Genomic DNA, 26,705 nt, shown 5'->3' with positions numbered 1-26,705 from the left:
GCCACTATTAGGAAGTCATTGGCTGTGACTTCAGCAGCAGCGCAAGAGACAAAAGTGTAAATTCTAGGAAGGATGTCTGATAGGAAAATATTTATCAGTTGTCTAGCAGCCCCAATTCTTGGTTTACAAGAATAGCCTACCTTCGTCTGGTCAGCAAGGAAATATAGCTGAATTGAGCAGATAAGCCACCAAGTTCCTAACAACCAACCAGTTTAGGAGGTGATTATATTATTGAATGAGAAAGCAAAAGGAGAAATCTCAACTTACCTGAGATAGAGATAGATGAAGAGAAAGATCACTTTTCAGGGAAATCATCCATACCATATTGGCATTTCCAGTGTGGAATTGAAGAATAAAATCAATAAACTGAGGAAGGAACCAAAACACAGATGGAAAAAATGGTCATCAGTGATAATTCAATATGTGAGCTCTCAGACTTTGAACAGCAACACTAGGCAGACCATCAATGGTGGTGAGGATCAGGCCTTCTTACAATAGTTCAAAGTCAGGGGCCCATGAACCTGCACATACAGAGGCATCCGTTTAGCAGCCATGCTCATCAGAAGCAGAGGAAATAAGACCAAAGAATATTCTTTGCCTTCATAGTAACTCTTTAACCCACCTCTCCATGGAAAGGGCAATCAGGTAAAAGCTTTAATTTATGAAGTCAGCCTGACATTACATTTACAAATAGTATCTTCCTAGAGCTAGAGTCAAAAATCACATAGCAAGCATATGTATACCAACAGGATGGCCAAACAATTTAATGGCAATTTACTTCAGGAGACAGTACCTTAGAAAGGACAATTTCAAGTTCTATCTGTGTTCTTGTGGTCATCTACGTGCTCATTTCCTCCTGTTGCCCTGTTAGAAGCAACAGAGGGTCAAGAAATCCCACAACATGACAAAGAAGATGAGTCTATATGCTTACGATGTGTTCTTTCAATCCCCTCTGTGTTCCAACCAAAGCAGAAACTGTTCTGGGAAACAATAAAAAGTATTAGAAATACAAAAAACAACTGATAATATAGAAAGACTTTCAGGGCAAGAATTCACCACACTAATATCTTTGGATCAGACCTTCTTGTTCCATTCCTGGCATTTACTTGGATTGGACCCTTTTTGAAGTTCTCTTGTGAACTTTAGATTTTCACCAAGTACTCACAATGCAATGCTCACAGACCTTCACTTGGTGAGGGAATCTGATGAAATGCGTAGATAGTTCATCTAGCCTCCACTGAAACAAATGTGTCTTAAAAAGTCTCTTTGTGTTAAATGGGACTTCATTCTTCCAAGCATTATAGGCCATCATTTAAAGAATGAGTGGCAAACAAAAGAAAAATGTGCAAGACATAGGACTGCTTTGGTATCCTCTATTTCGAAATGTGATAGGAGTGACTTCAGAGAAAATGTCTTAATTTCTCTTCACAATGGCTAAGGCAATAAATATGGTTGGGTTCTGAGTCATTCATTACTCCTTTGCATCAGGCTGAATTGCTCCTACACTCAGTAAAGGAATCAACACTTCTTTCCTTGAAATGTCATTTGCATCTCATTACATCTTAACTCAAAACTCTTAAATATCTCTCTGTGTAGTCCTGGTGAATGGCTGTAAATAATATATTTTCAGTCTTATGAAATATCTTAGTATATATCTAATTTTACCTCCTGTGGTTTTAACAAAATAATGACACTGATGCCCAAAGAGGCTAAGTAAATCATTTCAAGCAATGTGCATGTTTGGTGAAGGACACAGGCCCAGAATTGTTTCCTATCTTCAATTTGGGTGCTCTTTATGGATCTGGATCATGTGGGCTATGGAGAGCCCTACAACATGCCTCTGTATTCCTTTACAGCTTCATTTGCCAGTGTTAGTTCCTCTAAATGGTTCTCCCTGCAATTATTCAAATACCACATGGGCCTGATGTATCCTCCCTCATTCTCTTTCCCTATTCAAATGTATGCATTTCCTAGGAATTCTTATTGAACCACTCCAGTCCTAGGAAGAGTTAGTATTTGTTATAATCATTTGTTTCATTTTTTTCTTTTATCTATATTTAAATTAAAACTAAGTCTCCATACATAATAATTTTTTTCCTTTTATATCTGTACATCCTCTAATCACTTCATCACAATATTAAGAAAATAATTAGTTTGACAAAGGATACAAATGAATTGGTTAGTGTTATGGATGGTTTCTGTGGGTAGAATACATATAAGAAGTCTAAACATTCTATAAAATGAAGAGTTTAAATATAAATAGAATCACTCTCTCTTTTGGGATAATGTTAAGATGATCAAACATTAGCTACTGAATATTTTCTTTATAAAAGTTGAGATAGATATGAGTAAGGAGTACTTTTCAGAGAAAGGATCTGAGATTGAAAGTTTTAGAGACTGAGCCACAAAGTTTTAAGGGAAATAGGCATCCAAGACTTGTGTTTTTCTGTCCTGCTCTTCCCAACTTCCTAAACTTACTTTCATAAGTCCTTTTTTCACAGAGTTACAAAGACAGTTTTGAATCCCAATGGGTATATTTTCCTTTATGCATTCTATTGATGCTACACCAGTGTTTCCTGTTTGAACAGAGCCTAGGTGTATAGACAGATTACAAATGGATAGAGGTTTCTCCAGTTTTACTGATTTGGCCAAAGTGGTTATTATCAGTCTTTCTCTTTAATATTGCAGTATGGTTCAGTTCCCATAGTAACTGAATATGAAAATCTCATCATTACTTAAGTTGAAAATCAGCTGTATTTTCAGCAGACCATTTAGATGAACTAGAGCCAATGTACACATTAAAATCCCCTTACAAGTCGCCCATTACCTTATTCAGCAAAGTAGCTTGATCTTGGAAATAAAAAGAAAATAGATTTTGCAGAAGAATAGGAAACGTTAGTGACCCGATGTAGTCTACAGAAAAGAGGACTAGAGAAGTGACAAGTCTATAAAATTATGTTTTTTAAAAGCATTCTATCAAAGGAAGGAACACTGGAAACTTCTTTCTTGGGGAAAATAGAAGAATGGAGAAGGAGATTCATTAGAATATCTAGAGAGCTTAAACAAAGACAAACAATTCTGGTTTTGATGGATAATAAATATATCTACATCTTCAATATCTACTTCTACATCTGTATTGATAATTATGTTAATCTGTAAAGTTTCAAAAAATTAGGGTCATTTCAATAAAGCTAATTTGAGCATTGTTTCCCTATGGTTTAACTGGGAATGGTTGACTATATTTCTCCCACGATCTGGATGATCTTCTCATGATTAACTAAGTCAACGATCACATGGGAACTGGCTGAACCTTGGGGAAAAAAAGACTTAAGCATGTTATACACTGACAGATTTATTGGGGGTTATTAATTACTTGCTTTTCCTCACTTCCTGTTTGCATATGACGAATACAAACTTTAGTTTCTGGACATAATATTCAATTGCCCAAAAGTAAGACAAAAAAAAAAAGCCAAAAAACCAATCAAACAAACGAAAATAACAACAACAAAACATCTCTTGGTAAGTCAGTCAGGTTCCCAGAAGGAAAAATGTATATGTGTATATGTGTGTGTGTGTGTGTGTGTGTGTGTTTGTGTGTGTGTGTGTGTCTTCAAATATATCTTCAAATATATATATATATATATATATATATGAGAGTTTTATGATGGAACTAATTTGTGGTCTAGGTGTGGTTAAAAGAAAAATCCAACAAAGGTGTTAAATCATTGGAAGTAACTATGAGACAACCTTATAGGCCAAAGGCTTGTTACTTCCACAACAAGAGCAGCAAAGGGGAAGGGGGAGTAACCAGAACCTGGGTATTGTAGTTTTAGGACACTTAGAATATGGTATGGCTCAGAGGGAACAAAAATAGAAATAATAATTTCCCTAATATCTATCTCCTATGAAATTCTAGTCTTTTGCAGATGCATTCCATGAATGAACCCAGTGAGAGACTGTAGGCACATATGCACAGCTGTTGTGATTTGGAGAGAATAAATTTCTTGAACAAAGATTAGCACATATAATTTTTCAGGAGAGACAAGTGCAGACTAAAACAACATACCTGACTTTAAGTTCTGCACTTCTTCTAAAAGCGTAGTTTGAAATGCAGATTCTGAGAATATGGAGTTACATATTGCTTCCTATTCCTAAGTACAGTTTTGAAGGCTAAATAGTATAGATAGATAATAGATACATAGATGGATAAATGGATGGATGGATAGATAGATAGATAAATGGTAGGATAAATGATAGACGTACATGCATCAAGATGCTGAAACTGGAAAGAAGAAAGTAAACTATAAAACTCAGGGTATAATAAATTAAATGATAGTGAATTCCGTGGGTTTTCTGTTCGCCTTGTATATCTCAAATTTCGAGCTGATGAAGCTTCTAGCAGCTTAGAAACTTCAATCTATGTAGGCAAAAGGAACCACAATATTCCCTGCTCTTGATAGGAAAAGGCAAGTGATGCCTACTGAGGCAAAATAATAATAATAATAAAATAAAATTTCTGACAATAACTGGTCTTCAAAGCTATGCACCACAGAAGAAATAATGTGGCACCACACAAACTTATGCCAATAAAAGCAATTCAAATATCCAGTCCCCTTAGGTTTTAACAAGGAACCCAAAAACTCTACTTAGAGAATATCAAGTAGGAAGCCAAATCATTCATCCCAGTGTAGTGATTACAAATAGTCTTTTGCCACAGTGTTAATGAAGACCAAATGAGGAACCAAAAATTCCATTCTTCCCTGATAATAACAGGTGCACCTTCTCTCCTTTTGCTAAGTTGTTGTTGAAAGAATTTCAGTGGAGAAAATTTCACCAGCACCAATCAGTAGTGAATGAATCCACATGAAAAGCAGTAATGATGCTCTCCTCCTGCCTCAAGCCAAGAAAGAATCAATGGATGACTTTTTTGGGAGCCAAAACTTCCATACTGACCCAGCAATAATGGGTGGTTCCTCCTTCAGCTATCAGTGGAAACTTAAGAAGAATTCTGAACTTCTGCTTCTACCTGGTGATAATGAAGTGGTGCCCCATTGTCCTAAAGTAAAATGTTTAAATGACAGTCAAGTCTTATACTCTCAAATATCAGTGCAAAAGTACTTATCATACAAAGAACCAAGAATACCCCCCCAAATAAATGAAAAGCTAAAACCTCAACCAACATCAAATATTTAAAGCAGCCATGATAAAAACACTTTAAAGAAAAAAATAGAAACACACTTGAAACAACTTTTTTCAAAAAGTGTCAGCAAAGACAAGAAGAATGAAAAAGATCTTAATGGGAATTTGGACACTTACTAAAACAAAAGTTGAAATGAGATCTGTGATTTGACGCAACTGTAGGATACAGGGAAAACAAAATAGAAAGACAGAAAACAAAATTAACAAATATCTAAGCAACAGATAAAAAGAAGAAAATAATAGATCCCCAGAAACCTGTGTGACTATAGCTAAAGATATAATATTTATTTCATTGGGATCCCAGAAGACAGCATTGATGATGAAAAAAAACATACTCTAAAAAATAATGGTTAAAAATTTCCCAAATTTGGCAAAAGACATAAGATACACAGATTAAGAAATTGAGTACAAAATAAACAGATTAGATATTTAGAGATCCACAATAAAATAACTATGGTCAAACTTCTGAAAACTAAACACAAAAAAAATGTTTTTGAAACTATTGAGAGAGAAATGACTTCTTACCTACACTTTAAACCATTTCAAGTAACAGAAATTTCTCAACAAAAAATATGGAATCCAAAAGTAAGTGACACACCTTTTTATCAATTACTGAAAGAAAAAGAGTTTTCTACCCATAATCTTAATCCATTGAAGTATCCTTCAGCAAGGAGAAGCAATCAAGATATACACAGATGTAGAAAACAAAGAGAATTTGTGATTAGGAAACCTACCCTAAGATGTGTCTAGGGACATCGTCTAAAGAAGAAGAAAATGATAAAAAATAAATATATATGGAAATATTAGGAGAAAATAACAATGATATATAAAAATATGAGTACATAAATTACACTTTTCTCTTGTTTTCCAAAATTACATTAAAAAGTTTAAGATAAAATTATAATACTGTCTAATGTTCTGAACTTTGAAAAAAAAGTTAGTTAATTATATCATATATGGGAGAAAGCAAAGAGAAGTAAATGGAAACAAGTCCTTCACTCATCATTCAAACTACAGTAGTAAACTGTAGTGATTAGAAACATATAATGTAGTAGCTACAGAAACTATCATAAAAAGTACCCAAAATGATATATTCAAAAGCATTACAGGTTAATCAGAAGGAAATTCTAAAGTGTTTCCCCGGAAAAGCCATAGGTTTTATTTTTTTTTAAAAAAAGAGAGCTCTCACAGACAAAAAAAAATGAACTAGCAGACTTGGATTATATTGATAATCATAAATACATATCAATGGTCTGAAAACACCAATTAAAAGATGTGGATTGATACAGTGGATTAAAAAAGAAGAAACATGACCCAACTGTATGCTTTCCTAAAGAATATCCCTTCAACTACAACAACAGAAGTAGATTAAATGTGTACATATCAACAGACACAGTGGTAGGGGCTGACCACCGTGAGGACCAAATAAGATCAGAATTCTTATGCCCTGTGATTCAGGCACATACTTATGATGATTAATAATTATTCAGGACTATCTCTAGTGGATTTTAAGAGAAAAGGAAATGAAGAAATGATGAAAAAACTCAGTAAAGATTAGGAAAGTGAAAATTAAGTTTCTATTACATCAAACAGCACAAGATAGCAAAGAAAAGCCCATAGTAAGTGATAATAGAATAAAAATGTTACATTTTGAAATTTGGACATTATTACCCACTTCAGAGAAATGAGAGCTGGAGCTGGAAGTAGGGTTGGGGAGGAAGTATACACAAAAATATAATTTACTTTATATAAAATATTGCCTCTAGTGCATCCAATTTTCACATCAACTCCTTGTTAACCTAAATTGTATGAATAAGAAAATTGAGATTCAGAAAGATTTAATAAGTTGTCTGAAAGCCTAGGAGTGGATACTGAAACATAGACTCTCTACCTTTGAATTATGTGTTCCTCACACAGGACTGCAATACAAAGAGTTTCAGGGGACTAAAGAAATTAGGGGTATTTTAGATGTTGGAACAATTGAGCAAGGGAGGAAATAGCAATTTAAGGAATTTTCTTTCCTACAAAGATGAAGGTGGTTAGTTTAAAAATCCATACTTTAAATGCAGCAAGAGATTGCTAGGATGACTGTAATCTACTTATCCAGAAAGACAATTGCTTTCACCTACAGCCCATCAAGGAAGTGCGTTCTCCAAAGAGTAAGAAGAGAGTGTTATTTATTTATGGCAAAGAGATGAAGGAGAGATACAAAAAAGAAAAACAAAAAAACATTGAAAGGTAAAACAATCTGGAATGTGCGTATAACTATTTTAAAATAGAATATTTTATCCAAAATCTTATACAGAGCAATTTCGAGTCCAGATATACTGACTGGTGAATTCTGCCAAACATTTAAGGAAGAAATAATATAAGTCTTTTTAAGTGTTTTCAGAATAAAGAAAAGAAAAGGAAATCCATCCCAAATTACTCTAAGAGACTAGAATAATCTTGATGCTCAAGCCTGGCAAAGACATTATAAGAATGAAAAATTACAAATGATTATATCTCATAAGCATTGCTAGACAAGATATGCAAGATATAGATATAAATATCGGGATACTAAATCTAGGTGTGTGTGTGTGTGTGTGTGTGTGTGTGTGTATGCATGCGCACGTTTGTGCATGTGTTCTGTATATGATACATACTATAGTAATCATGATCACATGAGCATTAACATTTAGAAGTAATATGTAGCTTACATTAAAAAATCAAATGATTTTATTGCCAATTTATTTCTAAAAGGGAAAATCATTTTATTTCTGCAGCTGCAAAGGAAACATTTGTAAAATTCAACCACTAATTTATAAATTGAAATAATTCCTTAAAATTAAGGAATAAAAGAGATTTTCTTAATTTGATAAAAGTTATTCACAGACAGGGCTCATTCAACATGAGTGAGATAGTTTTGTCTAATTTAGCAGAGAAACTAAAGTTACTACTATTACTATTATTTTCATTCTCTATTAAGGGGATTAACCAAAGAAATAAGATATCGATGGATGACTGATGATAGGTAGTGATAGATGATAGAATATAGTGAGATAGAAACGGGAATTTAAAAGTAATAAGTTGAATGAACAAGAAACTATAATAAATAATAGTAGAGTAAACCTCATGTTGCTATGTGTTTACATAAGAGAGGCTTCACAGAGGGATATCATAAAGAACTGCTCTGAGCAAATGATAAAGAGCAATATACAAAAAAAATGAGGATATGGTAGAAATAAAAATGAAGGGATCAGCAATTCACCAGGGAGATAACATTGGCAGGATTTACTGATACATTGTATGTAGGGGTGAGGTTGATGGAGGTGCCAAAGATAAGTCCCAGATTTCTGACTAGTAGAAACAGGAGTCTGGGGATTTAATTCACTGAGAGAGAAAACATTGAAATACTACCTTTGAGAAGACAATCATTAATTTCCTTAGGGACATATTCAGTTTGAGATGCTTTCAGATTATAAAAGTAGAGATGTCCAGAGGTCAGCTATGTTTAGGAATTTGAAGCTCAGATAAATCTAACAACAAGAATGAAATGTAATATAATTTAGTGCTAAAAAGCACTTGTCAAACACTAGTCTATGTGCTTTATGTATCTGAACTCATTTATTCTGTACCATAATCCTATGTTACCATATTATTTTTATTATCCTCATTTACTACATCATGACAAGAGGTACAGAGGCTACTTAACCTACACCGCTAGTACCTGGTGTTATTCACATACATAGTGTCTGACTCTAGAAGCTGTGCCTTAATTCACTAATTTTCATGTGTCTCAATCACTCACAAATACACACAAAAAAATCATTTTTTACACAATAAGAAATGCTGGCCTAAAGTAACATCATAAAACTATCTTCTTAAAATCAGACATGAAACACTGTTCCTCAAAGTAGAACTTTCCCTGCACTTTCAAGTTGGTGCATTTTTGGGGGGCGGTGGGGACGGTTAGCAGGGATTAAACTCAGGGGCACTTGATCACTGAGCCACATTCCTGGCCTTATTTTTTGTATTTTATTTAGAGATAGCGGAGTCTCATTGAGTTGCTTACTGCCTCGCTTTTGCTGAGGCTGGCTTTTAACTCGTAATCCTCTTTTCTCAGCCTCCCAAGCTCCTGGAATTAGAGGCAAGTTTATGCATCTTTTTTCTCGGTTCTTCTAGAAGGAATTAAAGAATAGTTAACTTGCTTGGGTTTAACAACCTTTGTTCTTAGCATACCTACATCACATCCGTCTGGTCATATATGTATTCCATCAAAACAGAATTCATTATATTCACTAGGAGCCTCTCCTCCTCTTTGTGTCTCTTTGGGGTTCCATTCATTTATTCCTTTGCTTGAGTGCTTGTGATACTGTGGATTTGTTCCATTTTGATCACTTCTAATTTGTCATTGCAATGAGATTTGGAGATTTTGGTAAGATTTCCGCAGTAACTTGAGCCACGTTAGTGCTTTAAGGTTTTATAATACAGAATTTAAAAATTGTGACCCAAAGTCATTATTCTCAAAGACTCTAATCTCTAGACCCTGAGTTAAAATTTCTTTGCCATTACAAAAAAATGTATTAAGAAGTAAATATGTATGTTAACTATTTGGAGTAGGAAGTTTGATGTCTAGAAGTCATACCTAACCACATCAGGCTATTTTCTTGATAGTTTCTGTTTCCATTTTATTTCAGATTGACATTCATCATCCTTTCCCCCATGTTCATTACCACTTGTACCAATAGAAACACAAAATGTTTAAAATTACAACAGTTCAACAGTGTAGATATTTCCTCATGATAGTTAAAATAGATTCTATATAATTTCTCAAAATTTTAATTCCATAGGTTATCTGAGATGAAGGTCATTGTTCAATGTCCTGAGCTGCTTTCCTCTTCCACACCTTTCTGCCACCTCAAGCCCAAAGCAATAGAGTCAGCTATTGAAGGACCCAGACCTCTGAAACTGTGACAAATAAGCTTTCCCTCCTCTAAAATTGTTCTTTTCAGGTGTTTTGGTCACCCACCGCAGTGAAAAAGCTGGCTAACACACTCTCATGTTCATCTTGCAGAAATTCTATACAAAAGCTTAAATGAACTTTCAATGTATATAAAATGTCGGGGTTTATGAGTTTGACTCCCCAGATCTTTGGGAACATGATTTCAAATTTTCTTTATGATGTATCTCCTGCCATTTCCTGTATGTATTCCATCAAAACAGAATTCATTACATTCACTATGAGCCTCTCCTCCTAGTCATTTCCTAGTCATCTGCAGTAATTAACTTATAAAGAAAAAACAATGTTCATTTTGGTTCATGGGTTTAGAGTTTCCAGTTCACGATGATGTCACCCCATTGTTTTGGGCCTGTGGCAAGTCAGCACATCATGGTGGGAGTGCATGGTAGAGCAAAATCCACTATCTCAAGGCCAGGAAGCAAACTGAGGTCCCCCAACACCACTCTGGGGCATGTTTTCATGTCCTGTGGACCTACCACTAGGCCTCACCATCTGAAGACTCCACACTTTTATTATTGTCAACCTGGGGACAGTCTTTACCTCATGGGTTTTGTGAGACATTCACAGTTCAAATCATAGCATACACTATGCAAATATTTTCTCTTATGACATAGGTTTTCTTTTTACTCTGTCGATTACTTCCTTTGCAGTAAAGAAGGGTTTTTCTTAATGTCTTATTTTTATGATTTTGCTTTTGTTGCCTACCATTTTTGATGGCTATCAAACCATGGTCAAGACAAATGCATGAAGCTTTTTCTCTACTTATTTTTCTAAAAGCCACAAGTCATCATGGGGAAAAAAAATCAAAACCACAATTATAGAGGGCCTCACACTTGTTAGGATGGCTATTAAACAAAACCAAACAAAACACAACATATATTGGAAAACACAAGAAGAAATTAGAACCCTTGCACTGTTAGTGGAAATAAAAAATGGTGTAGCCATTGTGAAAAGCAGCATGAAAATTTCTCAGTAAATTAAAAACAGAATTACCAGATGATCCAAGAGACCCAATTCTAAATAAGTATCTAAAAAATTGAAATCAAGACCTCAAGGAGATCCTAGCACACCTGTTTGGTATTCAAAGCATCTGAGATGGAAGAAGAACATAAATGTCAATAAACAGATGATTGAATTTTAAATGTGTCACATACATGTAATGGAATATTATTTAGCCTTAAAAAGGATATTCTGCCATTATGACAACATGTAAGAATTTTTATGTTGACCATTGGGAAATCATGGATTATGAACATTATAGACATAACTGATTAGGACATTATGTTAATCTAGTCAGAGAACAGACATTGCAATCTACTGCTTACATGAATTTATATAAAATAGTGAAATCACAGAAGCAAAGAATAGCATAGTGGTTGCCAGGGATATGATAGGAGTTGCTAATCAGTGAGTATAAATTTCCAATTATATATGATGAATAAGTTCTAGAGATCTTCTTTGTAATATTGTGCCAATAGGTAAAAATACTACATTGTGCCCTTATAAATCTACTAACTAGGTAAATATTGCTATTTGTCCTTACCACAATTATATGTGTGTGTGTGTGTGTGTGTATATATATATAAAATTGTGTGTGTGTATGTGTGTACACATACAGAAAGATTGCAAGTTCCAGGCCAGCTTCAGCAACTTAGCAAGGGCCTCAGCAACTTGGTAAGACCCTGTCTCAAAACAAAAAATAAAAAGGACTGGGCATGTGGCTCATTGGTTAAGAACCCCTGTGCTTAATCCCCAGTACCAATAAGTAAATAAATATATTTTTTAAAAGTGGACAACGATCTATATAATGAAAATTATGAAATATTAATGAAATAAATTGAAAAGAACATAAAGTAATTGAAAGACTTCCCACGTTCATGGATTAGAAATTTCAATATTTTTAAAATGGCCATACTGCCCAAGAAATCTACAGATTCAAGACAATTCTTACCAAAATACCTATAACATTCTTCATGGAAATAGAAAAAAACACTTTCAAAATTTGTGTGAAACAAACAAAAAACACCCAAGAAGCCAACACATCCTTAGCAAAAACAAAGCTGGAGACCTCACAATGTCTATGCTACATACTGTGAAGCTCTAGTAACCAAAAAGCATGGTACTACCATAAAAATAGACACAGAGTCATCAAGAAGATACATTGAACAAAGGAGTCTTTTCAATATATGGTGTGGGGAAATTGGACATTCACATGCAGAAGAATGAAACTAGACCCCTGTCTCTTGCCATACACAAAAACCAACTCAAAACAAATGAATGATCTAAATATAACATACTAAATGATTACACCATTAAGAAAATACCTAGGATATATACTTTAAGACATAAGAATAAGCAAGGAGTTTTTGGTAAGAACACACATTAAAAAAAAAAAGAACACAGAAAACAAAATTGAAAGTAGACAAATAAAATTTTCTCAAAAGACTTCTGCATAGCAAAGGAAACAAGCAACACAGTGATGAGACAAATTGCAGAGTTGGAGAAAATATTTACAAACTATACATCCAACAAAGATTGTTAAGGAACCTCAAAGAACTCAAGAGAAAAATCATCATCATCATCAAACTAAAAAGTGAGCAGTAGATCTAAACATACAATTTTTCAAAGGAAGATGTACAATTGCCCTACTGATTCAAGGGAAAAAAATAAAAACAACTTAGCATCACTAATCATCAGGGAAGTGCAAGTAGAAATAACATTGAGGTATCACCTCACTCCAATTAGAATGGCTATTATAATAATCATTATAAAATGATAAGAACTGCTAGTGAGGATGTGGGGCATAAAGAATGCTGATACACTGTACTGGGGAGTATAGCATAATTCATTAATATAAACTATTATTAATTCACATAAATAAATTGTGAAAAAGAGTAGGATGATTCAGCAATCCTACTTCTAAGTATATATGCAAACGGATGTAGTGATTCATGAGACTTGACAGACTGACACGGGAGGATTGCAAGTTCCAGGCCAGCTTCAGCAACTTAGCAAGGCCCTCAATAACTTGGTGAGAGCCTGTCTCAAAACAAAAAATAAAAAGGACTAGGGATGTGGCTCATTGGTTAAAACCCCTGTGTTTAATCCCCAGTACCAATAAGTAAATAAATATATTTTTTAAAGTGGTCAAGGATCTCTATAATGAAATCTAAAATTAAAGTCTAAAAACATTGATCACATGGAAAGTGAGTGTAGATGGTAGTTATCAGAGACTTGGAGAGCAATAGGCAGATGAGAGGATATAGGTTGATTGATAGGCACTAGCTTATAGCTAGATAACAGAAAAAAGTTCTGTTGTTCTATATTGCACAGTAGATAAAGTACTGCATATTTTGCAAAATTTTACCATGAAAATTGAAAATGAAGTCCATTAGTCACTCATTTCAACCTGAAGAAATAATTTTGAATGTTTTTACCATAATAAATGATAATTGTTTGAGAACATAGATATTTTTACCATGAAAATTTGAAATATAACACAATGTATACATATTCTATGTTTGTTCAAATATATGTATTGGTTGAAAATACTCTTACTTTGCCACAATAGTCACTCTGATTCTAGATCCCTAGAAACACATTAGTTATGAAAGTTTTTACAAAATACCCCCTTTGCAAAAAAAAAAAAAAAAAAAAAAAGATTTTGGCTGGGCATGATGATACACAGCTGAAATCCCAGTCGCTCAGGAGGCTGAGGCAGGAGTCCGGATAACAGGTTCAAAGACAGCCTCAGCAACTTAGCAAGACTGTAAGCAACCTAGCAATACTGTGTCTTAAACTTAATAATAATAATAATAATAATAATAATAATAATAATAATAATAAAGGGCTGGGGATGTGGCTCAGTGGGTAAGTGCCCTTGGGTTCTATCACTGGTACCCAAAAAGAGAAAGAAAAAGAAAAGAGAAAAAAAAAAGAGAGGAAGGAAGGAAGGAAGGAGGGAGGGAGGGAGGAAGAGTCCTCACTTTACACAGAACAAATAAATTGTCCTTGTTTGTAACTGATCTCTGCTTGGCAGCTCTGGGCCATGTTGAGATCTCTGAAGTAATCTCTTCAGAAGGCAGAGGCTGCCTTGCAATTTCTCAGGGATTCTTCTCCCTTGGGATTTGAAAAATAATGCCTGCTGATATGGATTAGACCCCAGAGGCCTTGTTTAGTCATCAAAGGACTTGCTTTCATTAGATAAAAGTACATGGTGCCATTTAACTCTGTATCTTGCATTGATGATAGGTGAAGCAAAACTTCTTTCTGAATTGAAAATGAAGTCCATTAGTCGCTCATTTCAACATGACTTGAATCTTTCTTCTGTTATAATTTGAAACACATTTCTGAAAGTTACTGATAGTCTGTTCATATTTGGGGTTTGAAGGATTAAAACTGCTGTGAAGCAATACTTTTAAGGTACAGAACTAAAAGGGAGGCTGGGGTCAGAAGAATAGATTTCATGGATTCCTCTCTGCAGGATTCTTGCCTTAAACATATAAAGTGTTACTAATTAGAACAAATTTAAGAGAAATTTTTAAAAATGTGAAAAATTGAAGAGTGTTTTACTCAGAGTATTATAAATATGCATGACATAAAATGACAGCCAAAGTTCCTATAATACCTAGGTGAGAAAAACATAATAACATCCTATTTGTAGTAGTATATTATATTTTATATTTAACAATTTCAATAATAATGTGATATTAAATAGAATTTTAAAGGCATGTACAACATTTTACCTGAATGTGCCACTAATATTAAAAACGCAATTCCAAAGTAGAATTAACCATCCTCATCATGAATATATTATTTATTGTTCATAAAGATAAATAAAATGATTTATCTGTATATCTATGTGCTTATTTAAGATGTCTACACCCTTTCAATTACCCAGACTGAAAATGCCAGGGTTATTTTTTTACTACTTTCTATTTCTTTTTTCCCTATCCCTAAATCTCACGATCCCACAATCCTAGCCTGCACAAAGTTGCACAATCTTTTTATTTTATTTATTCCAGTGTTATTACAGTCATTAAGACAATTGCTATCTCCTAAAAAAGATAATTTTTGTTATTATAATGGTCTGTCTACATATTTGTGACATTGTAATTAATTGTTTACTCTTTAGGGGTTTTTCTCCGTGTATAATCTTGTCATGGAGATAAATGGCAAAAGGTTCAAGAAGAGGCTCATGGATCAAGGATCAGAACCTCTATTAGTAGTAATATATGAATGGGTTGTAGTTAAGAAGATGTGATAGTTTTGGCATGGGGTGTCACTCAAAGGCTCAGATGTTGAAGATTGTGTCCCCATCTGGTGATGCCCTACAGGGTGGCAGATTTTTATGAGGAAAGGTTAATTAGAAGATGTGGGTCACTAGGGGTATATCCTTGAAGGGGTTGTACTACTGTCCCTTACACCACTCCATCTGCTTCCTGGCCACCATGAGTTGAGCAGTTTTGTTCCACCCACCCCCCCACCATTTGAGCTTTGGGCTCAAAGCAATGGAGGGAGATGACCATGGAATGAAATCTCTGAAAATATGAACCAAAATAAACTATTTATCCTGTAAATTGCTTTTCTGGGGTATTTTTTTTACATTAACAGAAAGCTCATCAACACAGATGATTACAGGTGGAGAGGGGCAAGATGGCAGAATGGCGGTTCCCAGCACTCTCCTGCTCCTCCATGATGAAGAAACAAAGCAATAGTTGTGTACTGCATATGAAAGTAAATGACTGGGGGAGTTCAATGCAATACAAAAGTGGAAGGTGAAACCCTGGTGAAATCCCAAGGCCTTTACACCATCATAGCAAGAGAAATAATATACCCAGCATCTGGTTAATAGCTCCATGGCCAGAGGAGTAGATCTCCCCTCCATGGGAGTAAATGGTATAGAGAGAGTCCTGGCAAGCTCTATCAGTGCAGATGCTTGCACCTTTCAGGCCTGTAGCCTAAACAGATATGAGGCTTGGGTTCTGCACATCTGCATAATGGACTAGCAGTGAACTTTCCTATGGCCAGGAGTCATCTTGAGAAAGGACCTATTATCTGACTGCTCAAGACATCAGAGGCCCTGTGTGTTCCCATCAATGTAAACTAGTACACCCACTTTGAAAAACAGTATGGAATGTCCTCAAATAATTGAAATTAGAACTGCCATATGATCCAGCTTCCCCCCTCCAGAGTCTATTTCCAAAAAAAAATGAAGTCAGCATACAAAGGAGATATCCACATGCCCATCTTTACAGCAGTGCTATTCAGGATAGCTAAGATGAGAATCAGCCTAGTTGCCTATCAACAGATGAATAGATAACACACACACACACACACACACACACACACACACAATGGAGTATTACTCTGTTACAAAAAAAAATTAACTGTCATTTGCAGCCAAATGAATGGAACAAGGAGGACATCAAGTTAAGTGAAATGTCAGACATGGACAAGACAAATATTGCTGTTCTTTCTCATGTGGAAACTAAAAGGGAAATAAAGGTAACCTGAAAATAGAAGAGTAATTTATAGGGAGTTGGATGGGTAGGGGATTGGGGCCAGGTAGAAAGATAGGTGGGTATGATCAATTCATCATGTATGCATATATTGCTATATCATAGTAAATCCCACTAATCTGTATAACAAAAAAAAATGAAAAATAAGAAGATAAAAGTCCTAAGGAAAATGAAGACTTGAGTCACCCTTTCATAGAGGCAGGACCTATTCAAGTGTACCATTACGCCATCATAATGCAATCTTGATAGAGTTACCCCTTGTGTTTTGATGGAGGCCACACAAGAGAATGAAGAGAGAGAGAGAGAGAGAGAGAGAGAGAGAGAGAGAGAGAGAGAGAGAGAGAGAGAGAGAGACAGGAAGAAAGAAGGGAGGGAAGAAACATGATTAATCAGGTTATACCTCTCATAATTTAATAACTTCATCTCTGAAAATTATTACTTTGTTTTACATATGAGCTTTTGGGGGACACTTGGTATCTAAACCATAACAAGTGCCAACCCTCTACAGAGACCCTCTCATAGATCTGACTTGGCAGAGTTTATGAGTAATTTTTTAAAAATTTATTCTTAACTCTAGATACATTTTAAAATCACCTGAGAATTTCTAAAAATAATATTATTTGGCCTGGGCCCAAACCAGGGACAATTAAATCAATTCTTCTGTGGGGTGCCTCTCTCTAGAGATGGGGGAGCAGGGCTTGTTTGGTGAGCTTTGTCAGGCAATGGATGGATGTGAGAACCACAAATGAAAGATTAGCTAGTAGAGAACTATCCTATCCAATTCACATTGGTGAATTAAATTTGAGATGTTCTTTTAGAAAAGTGTCAGTCCCTTTAATACCCTCTGTTCTATGACTGTTTCCCCCAGGCTCCTCCTGTCCCCTGGTAACTGCTGATCTTCTGGTCTTATTCTCTCTCTAGTTTCTTTATTTTTTTCTTTTTACTGGGTTTTTCTGTTTGTTTGTTTGTTTGGTACTGAGGATTGAACCCAGGAGAGATTTATCACTGAGCCACAACCCCAGCCCTTTTTATGTTTTATTTTGAGACAGGGTCTCACTAAGTTGCTTAGGGCCTTGCTATTTTTCTGTCCTTGAACTTGTGATCCTCCTGCCTCAGCCTCCTGAGTTGTTGGGATTATAGGTATGTACCATTGCCCTGGGCTAAGGTCTCATAGATTTTATTTTTCCAGGTACTGAGAATCAAAGTCAGGCCTCAGCACTACTAAGGAAGTGCTCTACCATCTGGGCTACAATCCTAACTCGCTCTGCCTTTTACAAAATGTCATATTGGTAGAATCATCTAGTATATAGCCTTTCAGCATGGCTTTTTTAATTTAACAGTATGGATTTCAGTTTTTCCACTCCTCTCTGTGGCTTGAGAACTTATTTTTCTCATTGAAAAACATTCCAACCTGTTCATATACCACAGTTTGTTATACATTCATCTTTTTAAAGGCAATTGACTTTTGTGTGTTTACCTTGTACCTTCTTACTTGGCTATAATAATTTATTAATTTCAGTAATTTTATTGATTGGGGGTCTATATAAACAGTCATGTCATTTTCAAACAAAAATTATTTTATTTCTTTCATACAGATCTGCATATAAATTAATTCCATTTCCTTGTTTAGTACATTAGCTAGAATTTTTTTGAATAGTGTTAGGGGAGGTAAGAGGGTACATCACTGCCTAGCTTATAGTCTAAGTAAAACAATTGATTTTCCATCAGCAAGTATGTTAGTTGTCAGGTTTTTGTAAATGTTTCTATCCAGCATAGGAATATCTCCCTATTCATTGATGGCTGAGAGTTTTTATCATGAATGGATGTTGGGTTTTGTCAAATACCTTTTCTGCATCTATTGAGATTGTATCATCTATTGATGATCATCTGTTTCCTTCCTTAGCCTATTGATGTGAAGGAGTTCACTCACTGATTTTCTAATATTGTGCAACTGGATAAGTCTTGTTGCTCATAGCATATAATTATATTTACACAGTGTTAGGTTCAATTTTCCAGTATTTTGTTGAGAATCTGTACTAACAATAAACACTGATACTTACAATGCCTTTCTTTGGTTTTGATCTCAAGTTAATGCTGGCCTCATAAGTATGTTAAGAAGTATTTCCTCTGTTTCTGCTTTCCGGGAATTAATATAATTTATTCCTTAAAATTTGTGATGAAATTCACCAGTGAATCCATCTAGACCTGGCAATTTCTGTTTTAGAAGGTTATTATTACTGATTCAAATTTTAATAAGCAGGGGTCTATTTGAACCATTATTTCTACTTTTATGAGTTTGGGTAAATTGTGCTTTTCAAAGAATTAGACCATTTCATTCAGATTATCAAATTTGTGGGCATATGGATACCTATAATATTCCATTTTCACTCTTCTTTATATCTGTGGAATCAATTATGATGGCTCTTTTATTTTTTCATATTAACAATTTGTAGACTTTTTTTTCTGAGATTGTATAAAGGCCTGACAATTTTGTCTTTTAAAAGAAAAAGGTTTTAGTCTTGCTCATTTTCTCTGTTGTTACCTTTGTTTTACTTTCATTGATTGCTGCAGTGATTTTCAGTATTTTTTCTCCTTTATTTTTATATTGGAAACATAGATTATTGGTTTTAGATATTTTTTCTCTTCTAATAAAGTACATTCATTCTATAATTTCCTTCATAACTCTGCTTTCACTATATCCCATAAATTCTGATAGTATGCATTCTTTTTTTATGTAGTTGAAAGTTTTTAGTTTTCTTGAAACTGCTTTGTTCTATGTATTTATTATTATTATTATTATTATTATTATTATTATTATTATTTTGGTACCAGGGACTGAACTCAGAGGTGCTTAACCACTGAGTCACATCTCCAGCCCTTTTTATATTTTATTTAGAGACAACGTCTTACAAAGTTGCTTAAGGCCTCACTAAGTTGTTGAGGCTGGCTTTGAACTTGTGATCCTCCTGCCTCAGCCTCTGGAGCTGCTAGGATTAGAGGGTGGGCATCACCATGCCCACAGAAGTGTGATGTTTAATCGTGAAGTATTTTAGGATTTTCCAGCTATCTTTCTGTTACTGATTACTAATTTAATTCGATTATAGGCCAAAAGGACATTATATGATTTCTATCTTTTTAAAAATTTGTTGTGGTTTACTTAGAACCCAGAATTACATGGTCTATGTTCATGAATGACACATGTGAGCTTGATAGGAGTGTATATAATACTGTTTCTGAATAAAGTATTCTATAAATATCATGCCTATGTAACTACATGTAAATATATCTGTAAGTCTACACACATTGTAAAAGGCAGCAGAAGACGTGATACATCAATAACTAGCATATTTATGGAATGTTATAATATATAGTAACAGAGAGTGAAGGACATATCATTGAAAGAAACTTAGGTAAGAAGGAAGATATGTGGATCTTATAATATGCTTGAAGGAATTATTAAGAAATCAAACCATTAGTCATCTGCACGGAGGGGAGTTTACCAGAGGTATTACAAAAGCACCATGAAGATCTACTTTCCATGCCTAGTGACATTCAAACTATGATCTAGAATGTAAATAGACAAGAACCAGGAAAGGAGAGTGGGGGATACTTGGAGTTTCTGAGCATCTGAAGAAAGATCAAGTATAACAAAGTTTAAAAGTAAAAGAAGTCCCTTGCCATTGATGTGGAGAAGGCCTTGGACAGAAACAAAGGTAGATCTCAAACTGAGTCATTCTAAATGCAATGGGAAGATAGTTATGGGCTTTAAGTGTGGAAGTGGCATGCTTTAATTTCAAGGAGATAGAATCTAACCATGGGAGCAAAAGTATATTGGGGTGAAGATGAACTGGAAGGATTGCTTGACTAGGCCACCATGGAGGTGTTCTTAAGTGGTCTCAGTGAAAGTAGTCATTTTAGACATCATACTGGTTAGAAATATTTCTCACGGCCCTCGTGGCAATATATATTTTCCATGGAAGGCTGCAACCACAGGTCCAGTGATTCATGTTCTTTCAATATGGACTCACCCTTTTCTCATCATGAAGCAGTCTATTTTCCCTTCAGCTGCATCCAGGTTGGTGTCAATGACCTACTTGACCAATAGAATATAGTGGAAGTGGGCTGGGGTTATGGCTCAGAGGTAGAGTGCTCGCCTCGAACGTGCAAGGCCCTAGGTTCGATCCTCAGCACGACGTGTAAGTAAATAAAATAAAGTTAATAAAAAAAATTAAAAAGAAAGAATATAGTGGAAGTGATTTCTTCAACTTCCAAGTTTGCATCATCAAAAGCCTTCTGGGTTTTCCTGAAATAGTTGCTCAGGAAACAGTACCTCTCAGAACCTCAGTCTCCATCCATGTCAAAATTCCAGGTCAAACAGAAGAGTTCACAAGAGCACTCCTAGTGATAATCTCAGCTAAAAATCCTGATAGTTAGCAATAACTGCCAGCTCTCTGAAATAGTCATGTCAATTGTTTAGTCCAGTTGAGGTCTTGTTGACATCTGACTGTATATACTGCATGAGATCCTATGAACCAACTGTTTAACAGAATCCAGTTAACCCAGAAAAATCTGATAGATAATAACTGATTTTTATTTTAAGCCAAGTCTTAAGACTTGTGATACTATTTTTCCATAGATGAACAACTAAAAAATGTCTCCAGCAATTTTTATTATCAATTCCTACTCATTCCACCCAAATGTCCTCTCCATACCTCCTCGGTGTACACTTATCCCTCTGAAGATGATAAACCTCAACTGACTTCATTCAGTCAAATATTTCCTCTCCTTAAAGTTTCACAGCAAAACACCAGTCTGGGGATCTCCCAAACAAGCTTTGCCCCTCACCCCTCTATTCACTAGAGACTAGGAAAGAAAATTTACTTCTGAGGAAACAATACTGAAAGGAGTGAGCTTGTTAATTATGTGTTCCTGCTGTTCATCTTTAGCTCTCAGAATAAGGCACTTGATTATCTTAATTGACTTGTAATGCTCCTTATGAGACAAGGGTCAGCTAAACTACAGACACAAACATAAGTACAGAAAATCTCACTAGAAATGAGCTAAATTACAATAAAAACAAATCTTTGAAGCTTAATATTCCACAAGTTCAGTCCAATTTCTTTATTTATTTTCCATTTAACATTCCAATGTGAGAGAAATGCTGAACTATATCCAATGTGGATTACATGTTCTTCATCTAATTATAATTTAGTATCTAACATTATTGTCAGGACTCAATGCTAGTGTTGGGATTTTGTGGCTGTTGCTAGGCGAACAACATATATAGTTGTTCTGGGGAAAAGAGGTGATCTCAAAATGTAAGCCTAAATATCCAGAACTAATTGTAAATGAAATAAATGATGGTTTCTACAATGTAAATAAGACATGTACACAATAAGATGCTATTCCTAAGCTTCACAAACATCTGGTCTAAAGCAGAACACACATGTCATACAATAATACAACATGACAAAGCCAAGTGCTAAGCAAAGGTTAGTGGTAACAGAGAAGAAAATAATCAACTCTATCTTTAAGAGGAATAGTACCACAGATGGAGCATGAGTAGCATTTTATGAACAGGGAGGCAGGAAAAGCATTCCAGGAAAGGAAAAAGCTAGGATTTGAGAGTGTCTATACTGTGTCAGAAGACGTGCTAGAAGCTAGATTCCCCCAGAATATGTATTGTGTGGAGTCATGGAAATAGGTTAAGAGATGAGTCTGTGGAGGTGGATTTGGGGGAGATTATAGGACATTGTTTAACATGCTAAGAAGTTTGTGTTGTGTCCTGTACTTAACTGTGGTTAAGGAGAAACCAATATAATATTTCCTTAGCATAAAAGTAGAATAATCAGATTGGAGATTTTAAAGCATAATTCTAGCACCACTAAGTAAACACACCTATACCAGAAGTGTTCAATGGCTCTCAAAATTTCCTAGGTAACTATTTCATACCTTTTTTTTCCCCTTTAATTTTAATACTGATCTTTATGCCTCAATAATAATTTTACTTGTCACTGAAAGGACTTTCATAGGACCTGCCCCTACCCACACTACCCACATTTTAACAATGGTCTAGCCTTCTACCTGTACTGCAGATTCCATCTCTTCTGTTTCCTCTAATAACTATTTCTCCCTTCTTTAAGTGAAATCAGATTTTTCCTCTTTACGGAATTTTTTTTCTGTCAGAACAAAGTGTTGCCACTGCTGTCAATTTAAATGGCCAACAAACACCCATTCGATTTTTACCTTCCGTTTCTTCTACCCCCTAGTTCTGATTTCCTCCCTTATCAGTCTACTCAATTGTCTCCTCCAGCTTTTCACTTAAACAACACTCTCAGAGCTGTGTCATTTCTTACCCTCAAAAACCTGTGTCTAATGGTCTCTTATCTCTCCTCATTCTACTTATCAGTATCAGATCAGTTGATCATTTGAGTCACTTTTTGAACTTGAATTCTAGAAATCCACTCACTCTTAATTTTATTTCTTTATCCGTGGCAGCTTTTACTCAGTCTCATCATTAGCATTTCTTCACTTCGCTGATCTTTGAAAGGAGGGAAAGCAGAAAAATATTGGAGATCAGCCTCTATATTCACAGGAGAGAGTCGAGGCGCAGGCATGGGTGAAGCTTCTGCTTGGCAGTGGAAATGGCTCTGAGGAATTATCTTCTGATGGCTGTAGAATTTTCTACCAAGTTTAAGCAACGGTCATTTGCTGAGAGTATTGAGAGAAGTTGGGAAAAACTTGAAAGTTCAATGAGGATAAAAGTTTAAAATAGTCCATTTGTAGAGGGGAAAATATGACCAAACAGAAAACTTTAAGAGTCCACATAAGTTAATTGATCATGAAATTTTAATGAACTTCATTTCTTAATCATGTGTAATGGTCAATCTGAATCTTCAACTTGATTGAATTAAGGGATGACTAAAATTGAGAGGGTTGTGGGTGTGGCTGTGAGGGTGTGAAGGTGTGTCTAGGGATGAATGGCATGTGGGAGAGCCAACTGAAATGCAGACCCTCCCTAAGTGTGGGCAGCACCAACCAATAGGATGACGGATTGGATGGAATAAAAATTGGAAGAACAAGGAAGCAGCCACAGATGCAAGCTGGATTATTCTTGTATGGGTTCTTAATTTTTGCTGCTATAATCTGAGGATATTGACTCTCCCTTCTTCACTCTTCCAAAGGGGATTTACCAGAAACTTTTGGTCTCAGACTAGGGTAGCACCAATGATCCCTCTTCTGGGGCTTCAGCCTCTTGGACTGTGCAGCTACTGGTTCTTCCAGCTCTCCAGCTGCAGTCACACAAGCCAAACTAATAAGTCCCCCATTTATAATTACACTTCTTGTTGATTCTGTCCCTGTAGAGAACCCTGACTAATATAGTCATGTGATTTTTTTTCACTATTATATTTCATCTACAACTAAAAAGGATGAAAAATAAGATAGTGGGGTTAGGTAGTATTGGATTTCTCAGACTTGAGGATGATGAACAATACAGAAGAAAAAACTGATTTAATTAGTTGACAAGAATTATATTTGATTATTATTTACATGATTATATAATCCTTGTTTATAAAAAGAAGTATTTTTAATCAAGAATTGATTATAGGTACTTAGATACAGAGTCCAAAAGATAACTACACATCAATTTAAAATGATGATGTTCTTTTTAATTATTAATATATAAAAATGCTCAGAATGGATGGTTAGGTAGGCTACCAAAAAGAAATAGAATATTATTTACTTTATTTTAAATTAAAAATTATTTGATACCAAGTGTTGGCAAGGAGGTAAAGCAACTAGAACTCTTATTGCCAGGGAAAGCATGAATTATTAGTCATTTTGGAAGTTTCTTTGACAGAGGATATTAAAATGTCACTGCATGCATACCCATGGAGATCACCAATTCTATTTCTATGTATACACTAAATAAACACATCTATTAATCCCACCATAAGGTATGCATGAGAATTTCATAGTAACAATATTTCTAGTAGCCTTAAGTCTAAAGCAACTGAAAGACACAATTGTAAAAAAAAAATGTGGAACATTTATATAATGTAATTGTACACATTCATGAAAATGAGCAAATTTTCCCATATAACAATATAAGTGTGTCTTACAATCTTGTGATTATGCAAAATAAGTCAACATTAAAGAGTACATAATATGTGATTCTACTTATATAAAATCAGAAATAAGAAAACTAATGTTGATGGAGAGGAGTAGTGTTGAGAGCAATTCTGGCTAAAGTTTTAACATGCTCTGCCTCTAGAATACTTACTTGTTCACTTTCTACATGTGTGCTAAGCTTTAATATTTACATAAATATCCTCACGCATCAAAAATATGTCTGAAGAAAAATGTATCAATATGTCAATAGTTATGCTATTTCTGTGGTGAGTTTGAAAAGTGATTTCTATATTTTTTACCTACATTTTGTTCCCTATGCATTATTGCATTGTAAGTATATTGCTTTTATAGGCAGAACAACAAAGTAGGTTTTTGCTTTTTCAAAATCTACTTAATATCATTTCAAGAATTATTACTCTCCAAGATTATGTAGTCCATTTTTCATCTTCAGTAAAAGGCCCACTTTACATCTTCAAACACTCTAGGATACTGGAAAATAAAATTAATATCAATTCTTATTACTTTAGTCAGTTGTCAGCATTTGGCCTTTATATTTTAATTTCTTACATATTTAAAAATTTAGCCTAATACTAAAACAAATTATTTGCCCATTGCAGGCATTAACTCTTAAATAGGGCAAGGACCATCTATTAAAACTGAACTAATCTCCTTAAATTCTTTACTGTGAACTCATTTTTTAAAAACACCTACTTACATTTCACCACTAATGGAATGGGAAAGGATACTGCAGAAAATTCTCAATTATTGTTAATCCCCTCCTTTCCCATACAAGTCATATCAATCTCGTTAAGTGTTTTTCCCCCTTGACAGTGCAATGGTCTATTTAACAAAATGCATGTGGTTAATTTTGTTGCTATAATAAAGCTCAAGAGGATGGAATTAAATTAGTTTAGGGTAATTATTTATAATTAGATATTCTTAATGGAAACTGAATAAGTCCTCGGTTACTCTAAAAAACTTACTTGCTTAAATGCACTGCTCCAACAACTCCCCCCATTCTTCCCCCACATGCAAATAAGAACACTTCTTCCCAGTTCTCAAGGCAGAATTCCATCTGCTCTGAAAATAACCCAAGGCACATTCAGAGTTTTTTAAAAAAATGATTATTGGTCTTTCAACTGACACATAGGTAACTAAGAAATGGAAATTTATATTTTGCAAAGGTTACCACCTCTTAAACTTCTAAGGGAAGGATAGGAACAAATGTCAATGCTGTAGTAATTGTGGTTTATAATTTAAAAGGACAGTGAAGTGAAAGGTACAGTGAGGGATGCACAACCTCTCAGGGTAAAGTGTGATTCTTTTGTCTGTTCAGTTAGACTCCTGGATGTCAAAGTCTTGAGAAATCATCGGGTGTCTGTCCAGATTAATGCTGGGCAGGAAGAAAACTGCCCCTGGGTAGTGTTGTAGCTCCATGAGGGTACCTTATGAACCATGGTTCTATAAGCAATGTGGTATTTAGTGGGGTGTGTCAAGGGGACAGCATCTGCTTTGAATCAAGAATACTCTTCACACCAAGGTGGAAGATATAGCCAAAGAAACAAGCAGCCAGCACTCTTATAAAGTCCTGGTGAGGACTTTGATTTTTATCTTTGTCTCATCAAAACAGCAGAGAGGTTAACTTCTCCAACTGACAGATGTGTAAAGGCTAAAGCAAGAAGATGCCTGACATCCCTTACGAAGCTCCACAGCAGAAGAATGTTTTCATCCCCACCATGTGAAAAATTCAAGCCTAAATGACTTCCACATGGAGGATTTTTGTGTTATTCCATGCGAATCCCTGGCTTTCGTCTTTTACATGCAATTGCTCCCTAAATTAGATTTGTTCA

Source organism: Ictidomys tridecemlineatus, chromosome 5 (assembly GCF_052094955.1).
Source record: "Ictidomys tridecemlineatus isolate mIctTri1 chromosome 5, mIctTri1.hap1, whole genome shotgun sequence".
In the NCBI taxonomy this organism is placed as follows: Eukaryota; Metazoa; Chordata; class Mammalia; order Rodentia; family Sciuridae; genus Ictidomys; species Ictidomys tridecemlineatus.
The sequence above is the reverse complement of the archived record's forward strand: the minus strand, read 5'-3'. Positions refer to the sequence as shown.